Source organism: Diabrotica undecimpunctata, chromosome 9 (genome assembly GCF_040954645.1).
Source record: "Diabrotica undecimpunctata isolate CICGRU chromosome 9, icDiaUnde3, whole genome shotgun sequence".
In the NCBI taxonomy this organism is placed as follows: domain Eukaryota; kingdom Metazoa; phylum Arthropoda; class Insecta; order Coleoptera; family Chrysomelidae; genus Diabrotica; species Diabrotica undecimpunctata.
In genome coordinates, this window is record NC_092811.1 from 53870793 (window position 1) to 53888132 (window position 17340).

Here is a 17340-nt window from a genome sequence, read left to right on the forward strand (position 1 = left end):
CGTTTCATAGCTCGACGAGGTATCCCCAATAACATTTATTCAGATAATGGATCCACTTTCGTTGGAGCTCGCAATGAACTTAAACAATTTGGTCAATTTCTTTTAAAAAATAATACTTATAGTCACAATTACGCTATTGATCATAATATAAATTGGCATTTCATTCCACCGTATGCGCCTAATTTTGGCGGTCTTTGGGAGGCGACAATTAAAAGCATGAAACACCATTTAAAGAGGGTGTTACTCGACAAAAAACGTATCTACGAAGATTTCAATTCTTTGCTAATTCAGATCGAGGGAGTCTTAAATTCTCGACCTATGTTTGCACTCTCTAATGACCCAACGCCACTTACTCCTTCCCATTTCCTGATTGGCCGTCCTATTACAACCATTCCCGACACTGACTTAAGCACAATCCTAATAGGCAAGCTCTCCAACTACAAAACGATTAGTCATATGTATCAACAATTTTGGAATCGTTATGTGAAAGAATACGTTTCGCAACTGCAACAGCAATACAAATGGAAAGAATCTTCGTCTCATTTGAAGATTGGAACTTTAGTGTTAATTCGCAGTTATCAACAACCACCATGCAGATGGCCTTTGGGACGTATTATTAGCTTGCATTCGGGTAAAGATAAACTTTCAGGAGTGGCAAAGGTAAAAACAAACAATAAGACTGTTATTCGTTCTGTTCGTCATTTGTGTCCGTTGCCAATGCAGCAAGAGAGTGTTAGTGAGAATATTAATACATAAGACTTTATTTATATTTATTATCTATTTTGAAGGCACCCTTCAACGGGGGAGTTTGTTTAAAATTATTTGAAAATATTTTATTCTATGTATAATTCCTAGCCCTAAGATTTAATTGTCTAGACGGCAACCCTGTCAGCCGTAGGCAAAGTCGCTACAAATTTATAAGAGTAGTATGTTTTCCATATGTTGCCATAAGAACACAAAATAAAGAACGTGTGAAGAGATTTCGTTTTACAAGTTATTTCTTCACCCTATCGATCAACTATTTACCACCACGATTAACCAGCGACCAGTCAATTTAAATCAACAATTTAAACATACAGTTACTGTTTCTTACAACTTGGTCTGTGGTCTGTTTGAAAATTTAATTACATAAGAATTTGGTTTAGAATTTCTAATTGTTTGGAGTTATTTTTAATTTAAACAGTAGTGTTGGAATTATTTTTTTTTTATTTCATTTTTATAGAACAAATTTTATACTAATTTTATCTTTTTTTGTTTAATTTTTATACAACTAATTCTTATTTTCACACTTAATATTTCCAAAAAATCTAAACGAAAATTTAGTTTCAAAGATATTATTTGGAAAATACCAAATATCTTATTTTTAATTAAAAGACGTAATTTTTTGTCCAGTTTAAATTTAATACAATACACCTGCTCCCTCATAATGCTTTACTAATACTGACCTACTGACTGTGTGTTTATTTATTATGCTTTATGAAAGAACAACTTACTACCGTGATGCATGACATATCACAGAACTAGTTCTGTTCTGTAGAGATGAGCGTTGAATCACCGAACCGTTTATTTGTCGTTAACGAATCTACGTTTTCTCACTGGGAAGCCAACTAGTTCTGAGGATGAAATCTTTATTAATAATTCGTTAAAGGATTTATTTATTGTAAATATTCAATTAAGAAGTATTTTTCTTAGTTAAAATCATTTACCTAGTACAAGCGTAATAATTGTATTTCCAAAAAATGCACATTTGTAGAAGATGCAGGTTTTATGATCGACTTTCTGAATTTTGCAATGATCGATTATTTTTAATTTGAAATATTAACACGTGGGAACCCCCGATTCACGTTTTATATTATTCAGCAAACTAAATTTTTAATTGGAGTTGGTGTTTTGTCTAACTTAAATGTGAATTTATTCTGTGAGTACTAAATATTTACTTTATTAACTAATCGTGTGTTTAACATGTCTGCGCGTAAAGATGTTAGTATTTTATGGCATCACTTTGAGAAAGACATTAACAGTGAGAAGGCTGTATGCAAATTTTGTAAAGAAAAATTTAGTTATAAATCAACTACAGCAAATTTGAAAAGCCGTTGAAAGTATTTCAGTATATTTTTCTTTGATTCAAGAAAGCATGTTTGTTTATGTACTCGCTTAAATATTTTAATTAGTTTTTCAACTTGTTACTTGTTTACGAAAAGCAGTTCAGTTTCATTAACGATAAAAACGTCAACGACACACCTCTACTGTTTTTCTCGTTACTACAGTGTCCAAATTTAAGAGCTCGACGTTGCCAAATAATTTTGTAAGAAGGTTTTTTATTGTGGTTTGATATTGCAATTTATTATTTTTATTGCGAATAAGGCACAATGTGACTTTAAAATAAGCTTATTTTGATGTTTAGACTTCCAATTCGGAAATCGTACTTGAAATATGAAACATTAATAAATTTTATTTACATAAAACGATTTCCGAAGTGGAACTCAAAATGTTAAATTAAACTTATTGAAAAAAAAAATTGTGGCAAATTTAAAATAAAAAACAGTAAGCTGCCATTTAAATCAATTCGCCCAAATTTGATTATCTTAGAACGTTGTTAAAATGCTAAAAAGACAACAGGTCAAATAAAACCAATAAGTTTGACAACGTTGAACTTCTCCTCTTTTCTTAGTTCCACTAATGCTATTTCGACGGTATAATGGGAGGACCTAATATACCTCTCTCTTTTTAAATAGGTGTTTCTCACTCCATCTCACGTAAGGTACATACTGACCTTAAACTTTTACCTACACTGTATATTGTTATATAGTCCATTTATTTTTCTGTTGAACTTTTCTTCTGAAAGTTTCTTGCTTTTAATTGCTGTGAGCAAGTGCAGTAACTCAAATTGCAGCAGTTTATAAGTGCTATTTTTTTAAATTCCGATTGCTCCAATGCCTTAAGTCTGGACTATGTGTAGTGATTTAATTGATGACAATAAAAAAATTGTTCTTTGTGATTGTTGAAGAGCTCCTTCTCACCTAGAAATATGCTCTGATTTAACTGCTAGTGAGATTAGGGTAGTTGTGATATAGAAACGTTCGATTTTGTACGTTTGTGAAGATTGTAAAGGTGGGTCTTTTCCAATTTCATACTCTTGATACTCTTAAGTCATCTTTGACCTGGTGATTAAATCATGCTCTGGGCCTGCCACCATCGTGCTATACCAGTGTGGGCGAAACCCACACTGGGTTTTGTAAGGTTTTGAAAGGGTATTGGCACAGGGAACATTGGAATGCATCTACTGTAATTTTATACTTCAATTACTTACAGAACACAAACTGTTGACTGCATGTGAAAAAATAACATTATACTTTATCCTACGTAGATTATAAACTATAAAATATCCGGGGCGAAAAATGTTTTTTCAAAACGTGACAGTATTACATTACAATCCAATATCTCACTGTAATGTTCCTTATGGAGGTTGAATCTACACCCTAATTGTAATCCGTTTTTATCTATAAATAGACTATTACTTTTTTACATTATTATGTATAACATGTAAACAAAAAACATTTACCTACCTATTGAGATGCATATTTTTTTCAAAATTAAATGATTTACGGTGTATAAATGTATCTACAGATGTTATTAGTGCGTGAAAACTTCCAAAACATATCCGAACGATTAAACATAAAAAATATTGCTTGCCATCAGTCAGATTTCACAAGTTTTTCAAAGTAAATTTTTAAAGATGCCACTTCAGTTAAGTAAGTTTGATAAAACCGTAATAATTTCAAAAATAGAAGATGGTTGGTCTGTTCGAAAACTGGCTCAAGAGTTAAATAGAAGCCAAAACCACAATCCACAACATTTAAAAAAAATGGGAAAACGAGCAGACTTTGGATAGGAGAGGGAGAGGGAGACCAGTTATTACTACAGCCCAACAAGATAAAACATTAACTAATTATTTAAGAGCGTATCCCTTCCATACGGCAAGGCAAACAAAAGTTAATACAAACTTTAATGCTTCTATAACTACAGCATTAAGGAGAATTAGAAGAACAGGTTTAAAAAATTGTGCAGCCGCCCGAAAATACAAATTTAGCATAAACAAAGTAGACTCCTATTTGCTTTAAATTACGTTTTAAATGATCCAGTCAATTTTTGGGACCGTGTAATTTTTACTGATGAAAAAGTATTCCAGTCTCATTATGATGGCCACATTAGGGTTTATAGACCGACTCGAAGTAGGTTTAACAAAAACTATATTTTATCGAGTGATAAAGTCCGGACGGTTCTCTGTAAATGTTTGGACTTGGATCTATAGACAAGGATTAGGAATGTGTTGGAGAATTGAAGGACGATTCAATACTGAAACCTATTTACATATATTAGATAATGTGATGTTGCCATCGGTTAGGGAATTTTCCCCAACAATAATTTTATTTTCCAGCATGACAACTGTTCCATCCACACAGCCCACCGTGTACGGGATTACCTTATGGAAAATAGCATTGAAGCTCTTCCCTCTAAAAGTCCAGATATTAATCCAATAGAGAACGTTTGGGGACTTATGATCAACAAAATACAAAAATTAAATGTAGTTCCCCAAAACAGGGATCATTTATGGACCATCATTGAAGAAACCTGGGAAAGCTTGGCCGAAGATGAAAATTTGTCACTAAATTTAATAAACTCAGTTCCCAGAAGATTACAAGAAGTGATTAATAATAATGGAGCTATAACAAAATATTAACTTTTCGAATTGTAATACATATATTTAAATTCCACACTTTTTCACTGCAAAATTATTCATTTTTTATTAATTTCAAATTAAATTTTAAATTTTTCCAGTGGGTTTTATTTACTGTAGTATTCCACAACTCAATACAGTTTTGTGCTACACTTTACGAGAAACCAATCACACCTCTCGATTTGAAATTAAACATAATAATTTAAAGTCATATCTAGATTTATTATCTATCATTATTTTTGAATTGAAATATTTTCATAAATTATAATAAAACACGAATCAATGTATGGGTACTGAGATAATGGAAAATTTCAAAATTAATAGAATTTTTTAAGATGTATGTTTAAATATAAATGTGACTGACTGATCGAGATTGCTCGATATTGTTTTAGTTTTTAATATACTAAAAACTTGCGTCCTGTCGGACAGCCCTGCTTTTAGCTGGTTTGATATAATATTTTCGTTGAACTGGCAACGTTGCCTTCGAAATTAGAATGACTCATGTGAAAAGCTCAATTTACACAACTTGAAAAACACGATTTTCGTTTATAAGAGTTGTACCAGTTTTTTATGACGCAAACGGTACTAATCCTGATATAGTTTTAGCAGGGTACATCTGTTCACATGTAAGTTAAAAATTAAATGTTAATAAGCTAAGACAGTTGTTAATTACTACTAATTTTTAATTTGTTTGTAGATATGGATGCTACAGCAGTCAGAATAATTATTGGTTAGTTAAAAAGTTATAAATCTACTCTACTAATAATCACATCGCTTTTTTTCATTTAGTGATCCTTTAGTGCTCGTATTAGTGTCTTCCGCGGAATTTAATGGCGGGTCAAATCTTCCGGTTCCATTCGTTATTAATTTTTTAACTTTTTCTCAGTATAATCATGTGTGTTTGTTTTCATATTGCCTTAATTTCCATTTATTTAGTCACACAGTTTTTTTAGAGCATGAGTTTAGTACAGGGGAACTTATGCAAATACAATTTCATGTAGATCAGGAATTAGCCCTCACAATAAACTATATACATGATGTTGGTTTATTGGATCATCCGCTTGATAATTTCCTTACAGGCACCCACTTAGCGGTTTTTACGCCACATCCTTTCCCTAATAATTATTTGTTCCATCCTTAATTTTTTTCATATTTTTCATTTTTTTATTTTCTTCAGCTTAACGATGGGTATATTTTTTTGCGTCGCTATAGTACTCTTCTCCATCGCTAGTTTTTCTACATTTTTCATTTTATTTTCTACAGCTTTAAGATAGGTATATTTTTTTGCCTCTAGATTACTAGAATACCCTTTTCTATCCCTAGTTTTTTCACACTTACAATTTTATTTTCTAAAGCTTTACGATAGATGTATTTTTACATCGATATACTATACGTCTCAGCCAAAATAAAGTGTATCAATTGCCGCGTGTTAACAGTGTAAATATTTATGGACATATAGTAAACAAAATTGTGATATCTCTGATGCGTTCAATAGACACTTTCAAATCAATGTGGCATGTTCACTCCTGAAGTCATTCAAATCGTTATAAAATGGTAAGTTTGTTCAAATTAATATAATACACTCTTTTTTTAAACTAACACACTATTTTTAAAATTTATAAAAATCTAAAAACGATCGTTCAGAGAAGATTAAATAGTGGATGATTGTTGGTTGGGTCATATTTTAAGAATGATATACGTTCCTATTCGTTTTATTTCCAGCGATAGCAGCTGTTGTACGTTATATCTATTTCAATGACATATATGAATTGTTTCGAGATATAGAGGCTTTTTTCGATGAGGTCTGTTTTTTATATTCATTACCCCATCCTCGTTCATTTAACGCTTTTATCGTTAAAATCGAACAACTATCACAGAAGATGCAATATAGTGCCGTTTTGGCGTTGTGTTTTTAGCTGTTTTTATCTTAACATATTCCACACATCTTTAACGTATCACAAGCTCCAATAGCATACTAATAGCATCGGGATATAATACCGTTTTTGGCAATGCCCCCCCCCCCTTCATCATCCCCTCTCCTTTAAAACGACCCCTTTGTACGTCAGGATCCGACGAGCCAACACGCCCCTTTCCAACAACACCTCTGACGTAACGATCCGACGTGTCGTCGCTCAAAAAATGACCAGAATGGACCTTAGAATTTCTCGAAACTATCAGAAAATCTAAGGAAAAATCGATGCTCTGTTCTCTCTAACACATGGGTTCTTCTGGAGGCTTGATGACGTTTTTCCCCAGATCTGGGGAAATTGGACGCTCGTAGCCCTGCTGCCCTTTTACTATCATACCAATCGTTCAATTTGTCAATAAATATATTAATCCTTAATATCCCACCGGGACATATACGTTTTATTACGCAATATTGTGTAATTTAAACAGCGCCCTGTAAGGAAACTTGTGATAGGATCGCATAGATGGTGTAAGTAGTGTGCAATTTGACACTTCTTCTAATGCATCTTTACCAGGGCTGCCAGGTCTCTAGGGATATTTCAGTATAAAAGGGACAAAGGGATTTTTTTTGATTTTTACTGTAAAATCTAGGGATTTTTGACCGGCTCAAATATTTACCTATATAGGCCTATTATAATAACATTTTCTTTAATTCAGGTATAAAACCACTTCGTATTACTAGTATTAAATAAGCGATCTTTCATTACAAATAATTTAACTACTAGTAAACTACTTGACGATGCTATTATCAGATGTTGCTAACTGTCCGTGTTCTTGGAATATTTATTTTATGCTACCAAATAGAAATAGATTTCTGCCAAAAATAGATTGCTATATATTTTCAGAAAGGAGAAGCAAATTCTGGAACAGGAATTAGGGGATTTACAAAAATCTTAGGTTTTATAAAATAAATAATTAGGGATTTACAGTAGGAATCGGGTGAATTACAGGATTCGTGAAAATATATAAATAAAATTCTATGCTTCGCCTTCTCATTTCTCTTCTAATTTGTATTAATTTTATTAAGTGAATAATACATAATAATATATTAAATGGAATATTCAAGTACGTTATTCTGGTTTTGTTAAATTTATTAACATCATCGCTATTGTACCGTTTAAAAATTTAATGTTTTTGAAATAACGGTATAAAAAAACAATTATTTTTTTATATTCATGTTATTATATTAGGCAACCATCAATACATCCCATCATATTATTTAGAATTAGGCAATCATATATACATTTATTCCAATCTAGGGATTTCTAGAGATATTTTAATGTTCAATTTAGGGAGGACAAAAATTTTCACCTGGCAACCCTGATGTTTACTAGTTTGCAGACATGGTGTGCGAAAATTTTGTGCCTGTAAACATTTAAAATAAGCTGACGATATATATTTAGAAAAAATGGACATCAATCTAGAGTAAGTACATTTATTTTTTTATCTTGAAATTTTTTAGCTCAAAAAGTAAGTTAAAGCCCATTTACATTTGTCACTTTTGATGATCATCTTGGAGGAATCATCCAAAGTGACAAGTGTAAATTGCAATTTGCCTGGATTAACTGTACCCGACATCAAGGCAAAAATAAAAACTATTAGAACACGTTATGGGGCAGAACTTTGCAAGATAAAAAATTCAGAAAGAAGTGGAGCTAGTGCTGATGACGTTTATGAGCCCCGACTATTCTGGTTTAAACTTGCAGACGTGTTTCTACGCAACATATGCACTCCAAAAGCAAGTTCTTCAAACTTGAAGGTGAGTACTCTCAAATACATATACTTAAGTGAGTATTTCTTTTTCTCAAAATGATGTATGATTAATTTTTGCTAATAATAATTCACAAACCAAATGACAAATCAATTTCAAAGCCAAAAACAAGATGTTTATTTTTTTTTTTTTTTTTTTTTAAATTTGTTGATTACTAAATCATTTTCAATTGCCATGGTACAATGTCTGTTGTGACAAAACGTTCAGGTAAATTCCTTGTTCCGGTATATTCAGTGAATTATTTTGCAAGGCCTCATTAAAAGTTGATTTCGCAAATACTGCAGCGTCATTTACTCTTCCATTGGTTCCCACATCGATGTATATGAAATTGTAATTGGCATCAACAATTGCGAATAGTATCGTACTGAAATTTTTCTTGTAATTAAAATACTGTGAATCAGTGTTTGGAGGACACCTGATGGTGACGTGCTTACCGTCCATAGCCCCACACACATTTGGAAAATTCCTCAGTTTCGTAGTCTCGCATCACATTTTCCCAGCTTTCAACTATTTTAGGCACCTGTAACAAGCAATAATTATTAGACAGTGTACATTATTCTATTTTTAGAGCTTTGTATTTGTGTTAACTTTCAATTGCTTTCGGGAATGACTGATTTCATGTAATTTCATGTTTTTTGTTTCAGGAGTTAGAATCGACGAGAAAGGGCATTTCTGGAAAAGCAACCGATGATAGCCAACATTTGGAACAACGTGAAGAGCAAACTGAGCAAACAGCACACATTCAGGAGACTGAGGCAACATCTCCAAATATGATTGCAACGTCTTCGGCGGTAATTACGAGTACTCCAAAAAACACAAAGGGGCGTAAACGTTCCCTCAATACTACCGTTTCGGGGGTTCAGGACGCAATAAAACAATTGAAGACACTATCGGAAGAAAATAAGTAGGATCTGAACGAATTCGACGTGTTTTGGGACAGCCTTGCTATACAGTTGAAAAAAATGCCTGTAGATAGGGCTCTTATCTGTCAAGAACAGCTACAGAAAGTGATGACACAAGAACGACTTTTCCAACTCTCATCACACCCTCAGTCTCACTCATCCATGTCGTCCAGGTCACCAACAGTCGATACCAACTTCAGGCCGGTACTCTACGATGTCATCAGCGCAAAGCAGCACACATTCACGGCAGTCACAAAACCATTACCAATCTATCGAAAAAGATGACGATTATGAAAGCACTCAATATAACAGTGATGTTTTGTCCGATGCCCTTTCTTCAGCGGGATTAATAGTTGGTGATGATTTAATGCCTTTATAATAAATTATCTTACGTTATTTTATACAAATAAAAAATATTTTCACAATAATTTAACCATTTGAAACTTTTTATACTATAAACTTTTTATTCTGTTAACCTATGAATTAATTAAACTACAAGATGTTAAATTTCTACTTACCGTTATAAAATCTGCCAAAGGGTTGTATATAGCCTTGCATACCTCAGGCAAAAACCGTGAAAATGTGCTTCTTGGAATTCTGTACAGTGCACTTAAGGTACCTATATTATCTCCAGTCGCTAGATATCGAAGCGTCATTTGTAGTTTTATTGTAGGGCTTAAAGCTTCTCGGAACCAAGTATCTTTTTTTCTTATAAACGGAGTTACTTTTTCTAGAAGATATGCGAATTTCTCCTCATTCATTCTTTAGTGATTTCTATACACCTTAGGATTTTCCTCTGCCCATTCTCTTAACAGGGTTGACGAAGCTCCAGATTTGTTCTCCTTGAAACCCATGGCTTCACCCACCAACGTCTTTGAGCACGTTTACGTGTCGATAAAATTGCGTTCACTTCATGTAGCAGTCCACGTAAAATTAAGGCAATGCCTCTGCGTATAATTTTTTTATTCCTTCTTGAACGAGAAGACATCACCACTACTCTAGTAGTTGACCTTTAACTTTTCACAGACACTAACACTGTGTACACGAGAGGTGAAACCAGCAAACTGGATGAAAATATGTAAACGAGGATGATTACCCTGGATCATTTCACTCTGAGTGATTCACTTTGGATGTACATCAAAAGTGATATAATGTAAACCCTACTTAAGCTTTACATAAAGGTACATAACCTACATCTGTCAAATTTTGTTTTAATATTTCACTATCACTTAGTTCTGTGTAGCCCCAAAGTTCAGTATTACATATATGCAACGCTAGGATAATGTACTACCGTATTTCAGCAAAAATAAACATAAGACGTGATTTCATTTCCAGTGAATTATTTGCTAAGATTTATAAATCAAAATCATTGTTAACTGCCAGTTGGATAACGATGATCATTAACCAGATATGTATCATGTATCAATTACACGGTCGCTGTGTCATGACACATGTTTAGAATATAATAAATATTACGATATTCTCGACGATTTGAGGAACGATTATTGTCATCTGGGGATTTACCAACAGAGAATATCAAGATGTTTTTATGTAATACATAAACGCCTTTATGGGAATGTATTTCTCTAGGGTTTTTGCATTTTAACGCGGTTTTACCCTTGAAGAAGCACTTCAAATAGCTTATGGTGATGTAGAGTTAGATTTAGATGCCATCTACACAGAATCTCCAGAAGTAAACGTCCTCACAGACGAATAATCTGGAGATGAAATAGATGATGGAGATCTTGACCATTTGCCAGGGAGACAACTTCGTGCCCAAGCCGAGGTAAAGCTTTTAAATAATGATTGAATTGGCGCCACTGAAGCCAGCGCACCTAGAGATGAGCCATCAAAATGTTCATATTCTTGGTAAAAAAGGAGGTAATTTTCAAAATCGTCTGGATACTTTTCCAACACCAAATTTTTCTGATCATGAGAATTTAACACATGTTAAATTGTTAGAGTTATTCTGGGACGGCCCGTTATTCCAATACTTAGAGTAAGAAACTAAAAAATATGCTCTTTTCAAAAATGTTGCCGACCCACATATTTCACTTGAAGAACTGAAATGCTTTATTGGCATTTTGATTCTTAGTGGATACGATCCAAAACCAGGAAAGAGATATAACTGAGATTCAAAACCAGACATGGAGTATTGTTTTGTTAAAAATGCAATAAGGCGTAATCGATTCGAGCAAATTATGCAATTTGTACATTGAGCGGACAATAATAGCATAAACCCAAAGGATACAGCATGTAAAGTCCGTCCCCTTATAGATTATTTACAAAATAAGTTTATAAAGAACTTCGTGCCAGAAGAAGAAATATGCTATGACGAATCTATGGTTAGATACTATGGAAAGCATTCTTGTAAACAGTTCATAAGGGGAAAGCCAATCAGATTTTGATTTAAAATGTGGTTTGCTAAACACAAAAGACCTAAAATACACCGCACGATACATATCTGTAAATATTTCTGCCCACTTAAGAGGTTAACATTATTATTAAGCATAGTTGTAAATTTGTATATTTTCAAAAATAAAGTGTTCTAAGTGAGAAAATATAATTGGCGCTGCAAACAGGATTCCTACACAGAATTTCTAGAAATTCCTGGTCAACAGTTGTTTGGTAGACGACCAACGAACCGGAAAACGATGCAGAATAAACCAGCAACACTGCTTGTATTTCTGTAAGTTTTTCATTTATTTTATTTTTATTTTTACGTATGAGCACATTTTCTGAGTTAACTGAAACTGAACTTAATATTATCCTTTGTCAATCTCAAAGAAATCATTTTCGTGAAGCCCTTTAAATAGACTTAATAAATATGCCCATTTCAAATAGTGATATTTCGAGCCTGTGTGCTACTCTTCCCGAATACATAACAGGTCAAAACCTATCTACCTTTATTAGATCAGTAGATGCACTAATTGAATTTCTAGCAGGCCAAAATCCTACCAAAGTTCAAGCATTTGTACTAAATGCAAATATTCTTTGGCGAATAAAAGGTGAGCCGAGAGACAACCTAAATTTTTCAAATAAAACTATTTGGACAGATGTCCGACCAGCTTTATTAGCTTAAATACGGCGACAGGAGATCTGAGGAAATCCTAGTCACTCAACTAACTACAACCGTGCAAAAACCACACGAAACATATGACGAATACTACCAACGAATAACTACCCATTTGAACTATTTATTACAGCACATTTCCCTGCATAATAATGCAGAAAGGGTGCTTTTTAAATCAGCCTATTTTAAAAATTTAACATTAAAAACCTTTTCTACAGGTGTAAAAAACCCCTATTGCGAATACTTTTCGCACTTTCAACTCGATACACTAGACTTAAGTGTATAGCTTACAATAATCAGCGAAATCAAGTTTCTTATATGAACTTTCTTAAAAACCAAAAAGTGAAACCAAAACCGACATATCAACCTAGACCAATATCACATAATACCAACACAACAAGTTTTAATAGACAAATTCCTAAAAATTCTAACACAAATTTTAATCAACAAAATTCTCAAAATACTAACGCGAATTTCAGTCTAAATCCTGCCACACCTCACAACAATAATAATTTGGATTCAAGACCTTCAAACACAAATTACCACAAAAACACGACGAATAGATACTAAAACTCAAATCTACCTCGAACAACACAAAACCCTCAATCTTACAACCCTCGACCAATGAGTGGTGTAGAAACAATTCGTACAGAAGCACGACCTATGACAACATTAACTAGATGGACTCAAAATTTCAACGTTGAATCAGAGAATTGCTTGATTCACTCGAAAATTACCACGAAACAGATCACTACATATAATCCCCAAGAGACAGAATACTACGACGATCCTGAAATTACCCAAGATCTTCCCCAGGAAGAAAACTTTCACAATATCTCGTTGCAAGAGCAACCCTCACCTCATATGATTTAAATAATATCAAAAACCATCCAAGACTTTTTCAAAAATGAGTTTATCGCACCATCTAACTGCAAAGCTTGCTACGCATCTGATAATGATTCACAGCCTAACAGTCTGGAGTGGGTTCAGACATTTGAGACTATTTTGAAGAAAGTAGGAGAAAGGAAACCCAGCCTTCAAGAAAAATAAGGAAAAAGAAAGGTAATGTTCCTGCTGGAAGAGGTATAGAGTGTATTGAAGGAGAAGCGATGGAACATGACCAACTTGCTATTGCTACGACTTCTAAATCCATCCAAAACCGACACTTAAGGGACAATTGTGACTCAACCGATGAAGATGATTCAAATTATTCATTAAGAGACTCATACACTCACCTTATTCTCATTGATATAACAAATGAAGATGAGTTTGATGTAATACCTGTAAGTAATGTGCAAGAATGTGCAAAATCAATTCCACTTCGGTTACCGAAGCCTATACATCCCATAACAATTGATAAAATTGAAAAGGATATTTCAATCAACAATGTGCAACATCAACTCCACTTCGGTTAACGAAGCCTATACATCCCATAACAATTGATAAAATTGAAAAGGATATGTTTGTCATTGTTAATTTGGTATTTGATGCTATATCAAATAAAAAGACTACTAAGCAATTTTATGGACAAGCGCAGGGAAAATTTGATGATAAAATAAATATAAAGTTCCTAAGAATGGTTCAAAATCAGTAGGGAACGTGTACATTTTTCCCAATGTTGATGATGAAATGGACATTATTTTGGAATCAATTATAATGATGGTGGCACCAACAAATGTAAGGAGAGAAAGATACATATTTTCTTAGGAACTTTCAGCTTAATTTGTAACAGTTTTATTATTATCATACAGAGATCTCATTTCTTATCTACATAGGGTGCCATTTTCTTTATTATGTAGATTAAAAAAATCTATTTTCAACTTGGATGTGTTTTATTAGCTTACTTATCATTATAAATGTCCTTTTTTGTCTTTTTTTTTGTGGGTTACTTGAACCAAATCTTATTTTAACCAAGTTTTTACATGGATTTTAGAGTGTTGAGTGTTGTTATTACGGCAGGCGGGATCTTTGGGAAACAGAAGAAAATTTAAGTTATTTTTTGATTTTTTTTGGGAAATGTAGAGTTGTTCTTTGATTGTGGCAAGAAGTTATTTAGTTGGTGCAATTTTTAAGAATTTATATTGTTTTATGAAAGAAAATCCCTAGAAAGATTCTGGTAAGTTACTTTCCATACACCTACATCTTCCATTTAAATTTTCCAGTTCTCAATCATTTAAATCTTCTCACTTTGCTAGACATATCCAAAAATCATTCTTATTTTTTATATATATATATAAGTAAATTCCAGTGTGGAAATATTAAATATTTGAGCCAAGGTCACTTAATGACAACTATATTCTAGTTTTTGTTACTAGAACAAAAACTATATGAAGTACAAGAACATAGAATAAAAAGGTTTTTGTTCTCTTGTAGCCTGCCGGCTCCAACTTGAAGTATTGGGACCTTTTATTTTTGGATTTGGGAAGGAATAATTTTTAATTTTTTTGGAAGTATTTGGGATTTGGGGAAGAATTGGACGTTAAGTTGGGGAAAAGAAAATATCTAATTTGCAATTTTCTGGTTGGTCTGCCAGGCTGCTACCACAAACATAGGCTGAGCCATTTCAGAGACCACCCTCTATCTGGACATCAGGCAGCTGAGGAAGGAAACCCATTCGCAGCAATCATCCCATATAATTATTAAGTACAATTAATGTAAAATTTAATAATAATTTAAAATTTTTTTATATAACATATAATTATATCCTTGGATACTTAGGCCTTCAGCCTGAGTGGGTTACGAAACAGTGATATGCACAATCTCTGGTAGTACCCTCGCCTTGATGAATCCTTTTACTCTTCTTAATTTTATTATTTCATATTTACTTTGCATTTCTTTATTTATTAATATTTTATAGAACACTTATAATAAGTTGTCAGGATATATTATCCAATTTTATGGTAATTCGTATGTACTTTTACATATCAAATTGATGTAGTACTGTTCTAGTGTCTTAACTCTATTGTCATTTTTTTTTAACTGCCTTTTATTAACTGGTATCATTATTTTGTTTTTTATGATATTTTCATATTTACTATTTACTCCAAGTGAGTTATTCAAGCAGTATTAACATACTCTTTTACTTCATTGTTAGAGGACTGTGTAGATCAATCTTTTTGTATACAATTATAGTTTGGGTCATGGGTTTAGGCAACTGTTTTTTTGTAAATATATATTTTTGGTGATATATTTTAGTAATTGTTTGGTATATATACATATATTACGGTTTTGGGGGTTATAAGTAAACTAAGATTCTAATATAGTGTATAAATTTTTTATTTGTTTCCTATCATCTTTTATTTTTCAGTTAGTATATAACTACATATATCCCAAATTGGAGTGATATTCAAAATTCACCCTGGCGCCCATCTCAAGATCATCTTAGGACTGATCTAACCTTAAGTTACTACAGGCAAGCAAATGTGCCAACCTCCTCTCTGAGCCAACTCTCATTCTCTTGAGCTAAGCCTATTCTATTGTAGTGCTTCAAGTAAACTTTATATTTTCTTTTGTATTGGTTACACTCCCTGTTATTTAACCTTTTTATTTAAATAATAATTAATTTAAAATTTTATTTAACCATAAATCTTCTTATATAATTTCTAATATTGGCTTCACCATCTCAGACTTTTTCCTTTTAATTTGCAACAATTAGCTATTCCCTTTTTTGATATGCAACAATTGGTCCTTTCTTTTTTGAAGAAAACTTGAACTCACAGAACTTTTTAGAATTTTTAAACACCGACTTGTGGGATGCTATTCATGAGCTCCCAATTAATGAACGATTAAATTTGTATATCCATTTAGATGGGTGTTCTGTTCATTACGCCAGAACCGTGAAGCAATGGCTAAATGAAAATTTTCCGAACCGTTGGATAGGCCGGGGTAGTCCGTTGATAGATTGACCACCCAGATCTCCAGATCTCACAAGTTTAGACTTCTTTCTCTGGGGAGTTATCAAACAAAAAGTTTACCAAACCCATGCAAGAGACGTAAACGAACTTCGTGCAAGAATTCGATAGGCATCTGCCGAAATTACTCCCCAACAACTAAGAAATGTAATTAGAAATATTCATAAACGCTACGACAAATGTATCCAATTAGACGGTGGATTGGTAGAGGCAACTAGGATTTAAACTAAAATTATGTTTCCATGTTTCTGTTAATACAGAGTGTTTTTTTAACGTTAATACAGAGTGTTTTTTTCTTAATGAGTTTTAAAATTTTAAGTTGTCATAAGTGTGTTATTAATAAATATATCTTAATGAAATTTTTGTCATAGTTATTTGAAGCCACTCTAAATCCAGTGGCATAAAAAAATCGCTAATAAAAATGTCAGAGACACTCAGTAGATTATTTTATTATTTATGGCTTAAGTCGAGTATTATTGCTTATTAAGCATAAGACGCACTCAAAAGATGTTTATTCTAGATATTAGGGCGACGTGGTTTTTATGTTTATATCTCACGTCGAGAATGTGTAATTAAATTTAACGACTTCCCGCTTTGATTATATTTTTATTTCGGAGAAGCCGTGGCATGTTTATATTAATTTAAAAGATTGTAAAATCAGTACCTTTGTGAACTTACCACCGATATATTCTTTAGAATTATTTCATTTTAAAACTGCCTGTAATTTTTGAATAGAAGTTATTGTTAATAATTTTGGACTTTTATTCCATCGAACGATATTGATGTAGAACGGGTAGATTTACATTGATACAACCAACAAAAAACTTTCCATTTTCGACGAAGAAAAAGTATCGTAGAATGCCCTAAAAATTTAACTAAATATTTCATATTTTGTCAAAAAAATTTGGTTAAAATCGGTTAACAACTTCAAATTTTATAGAGGTGTTTCACTAATAGTTATATTCAGAGCTATTCTA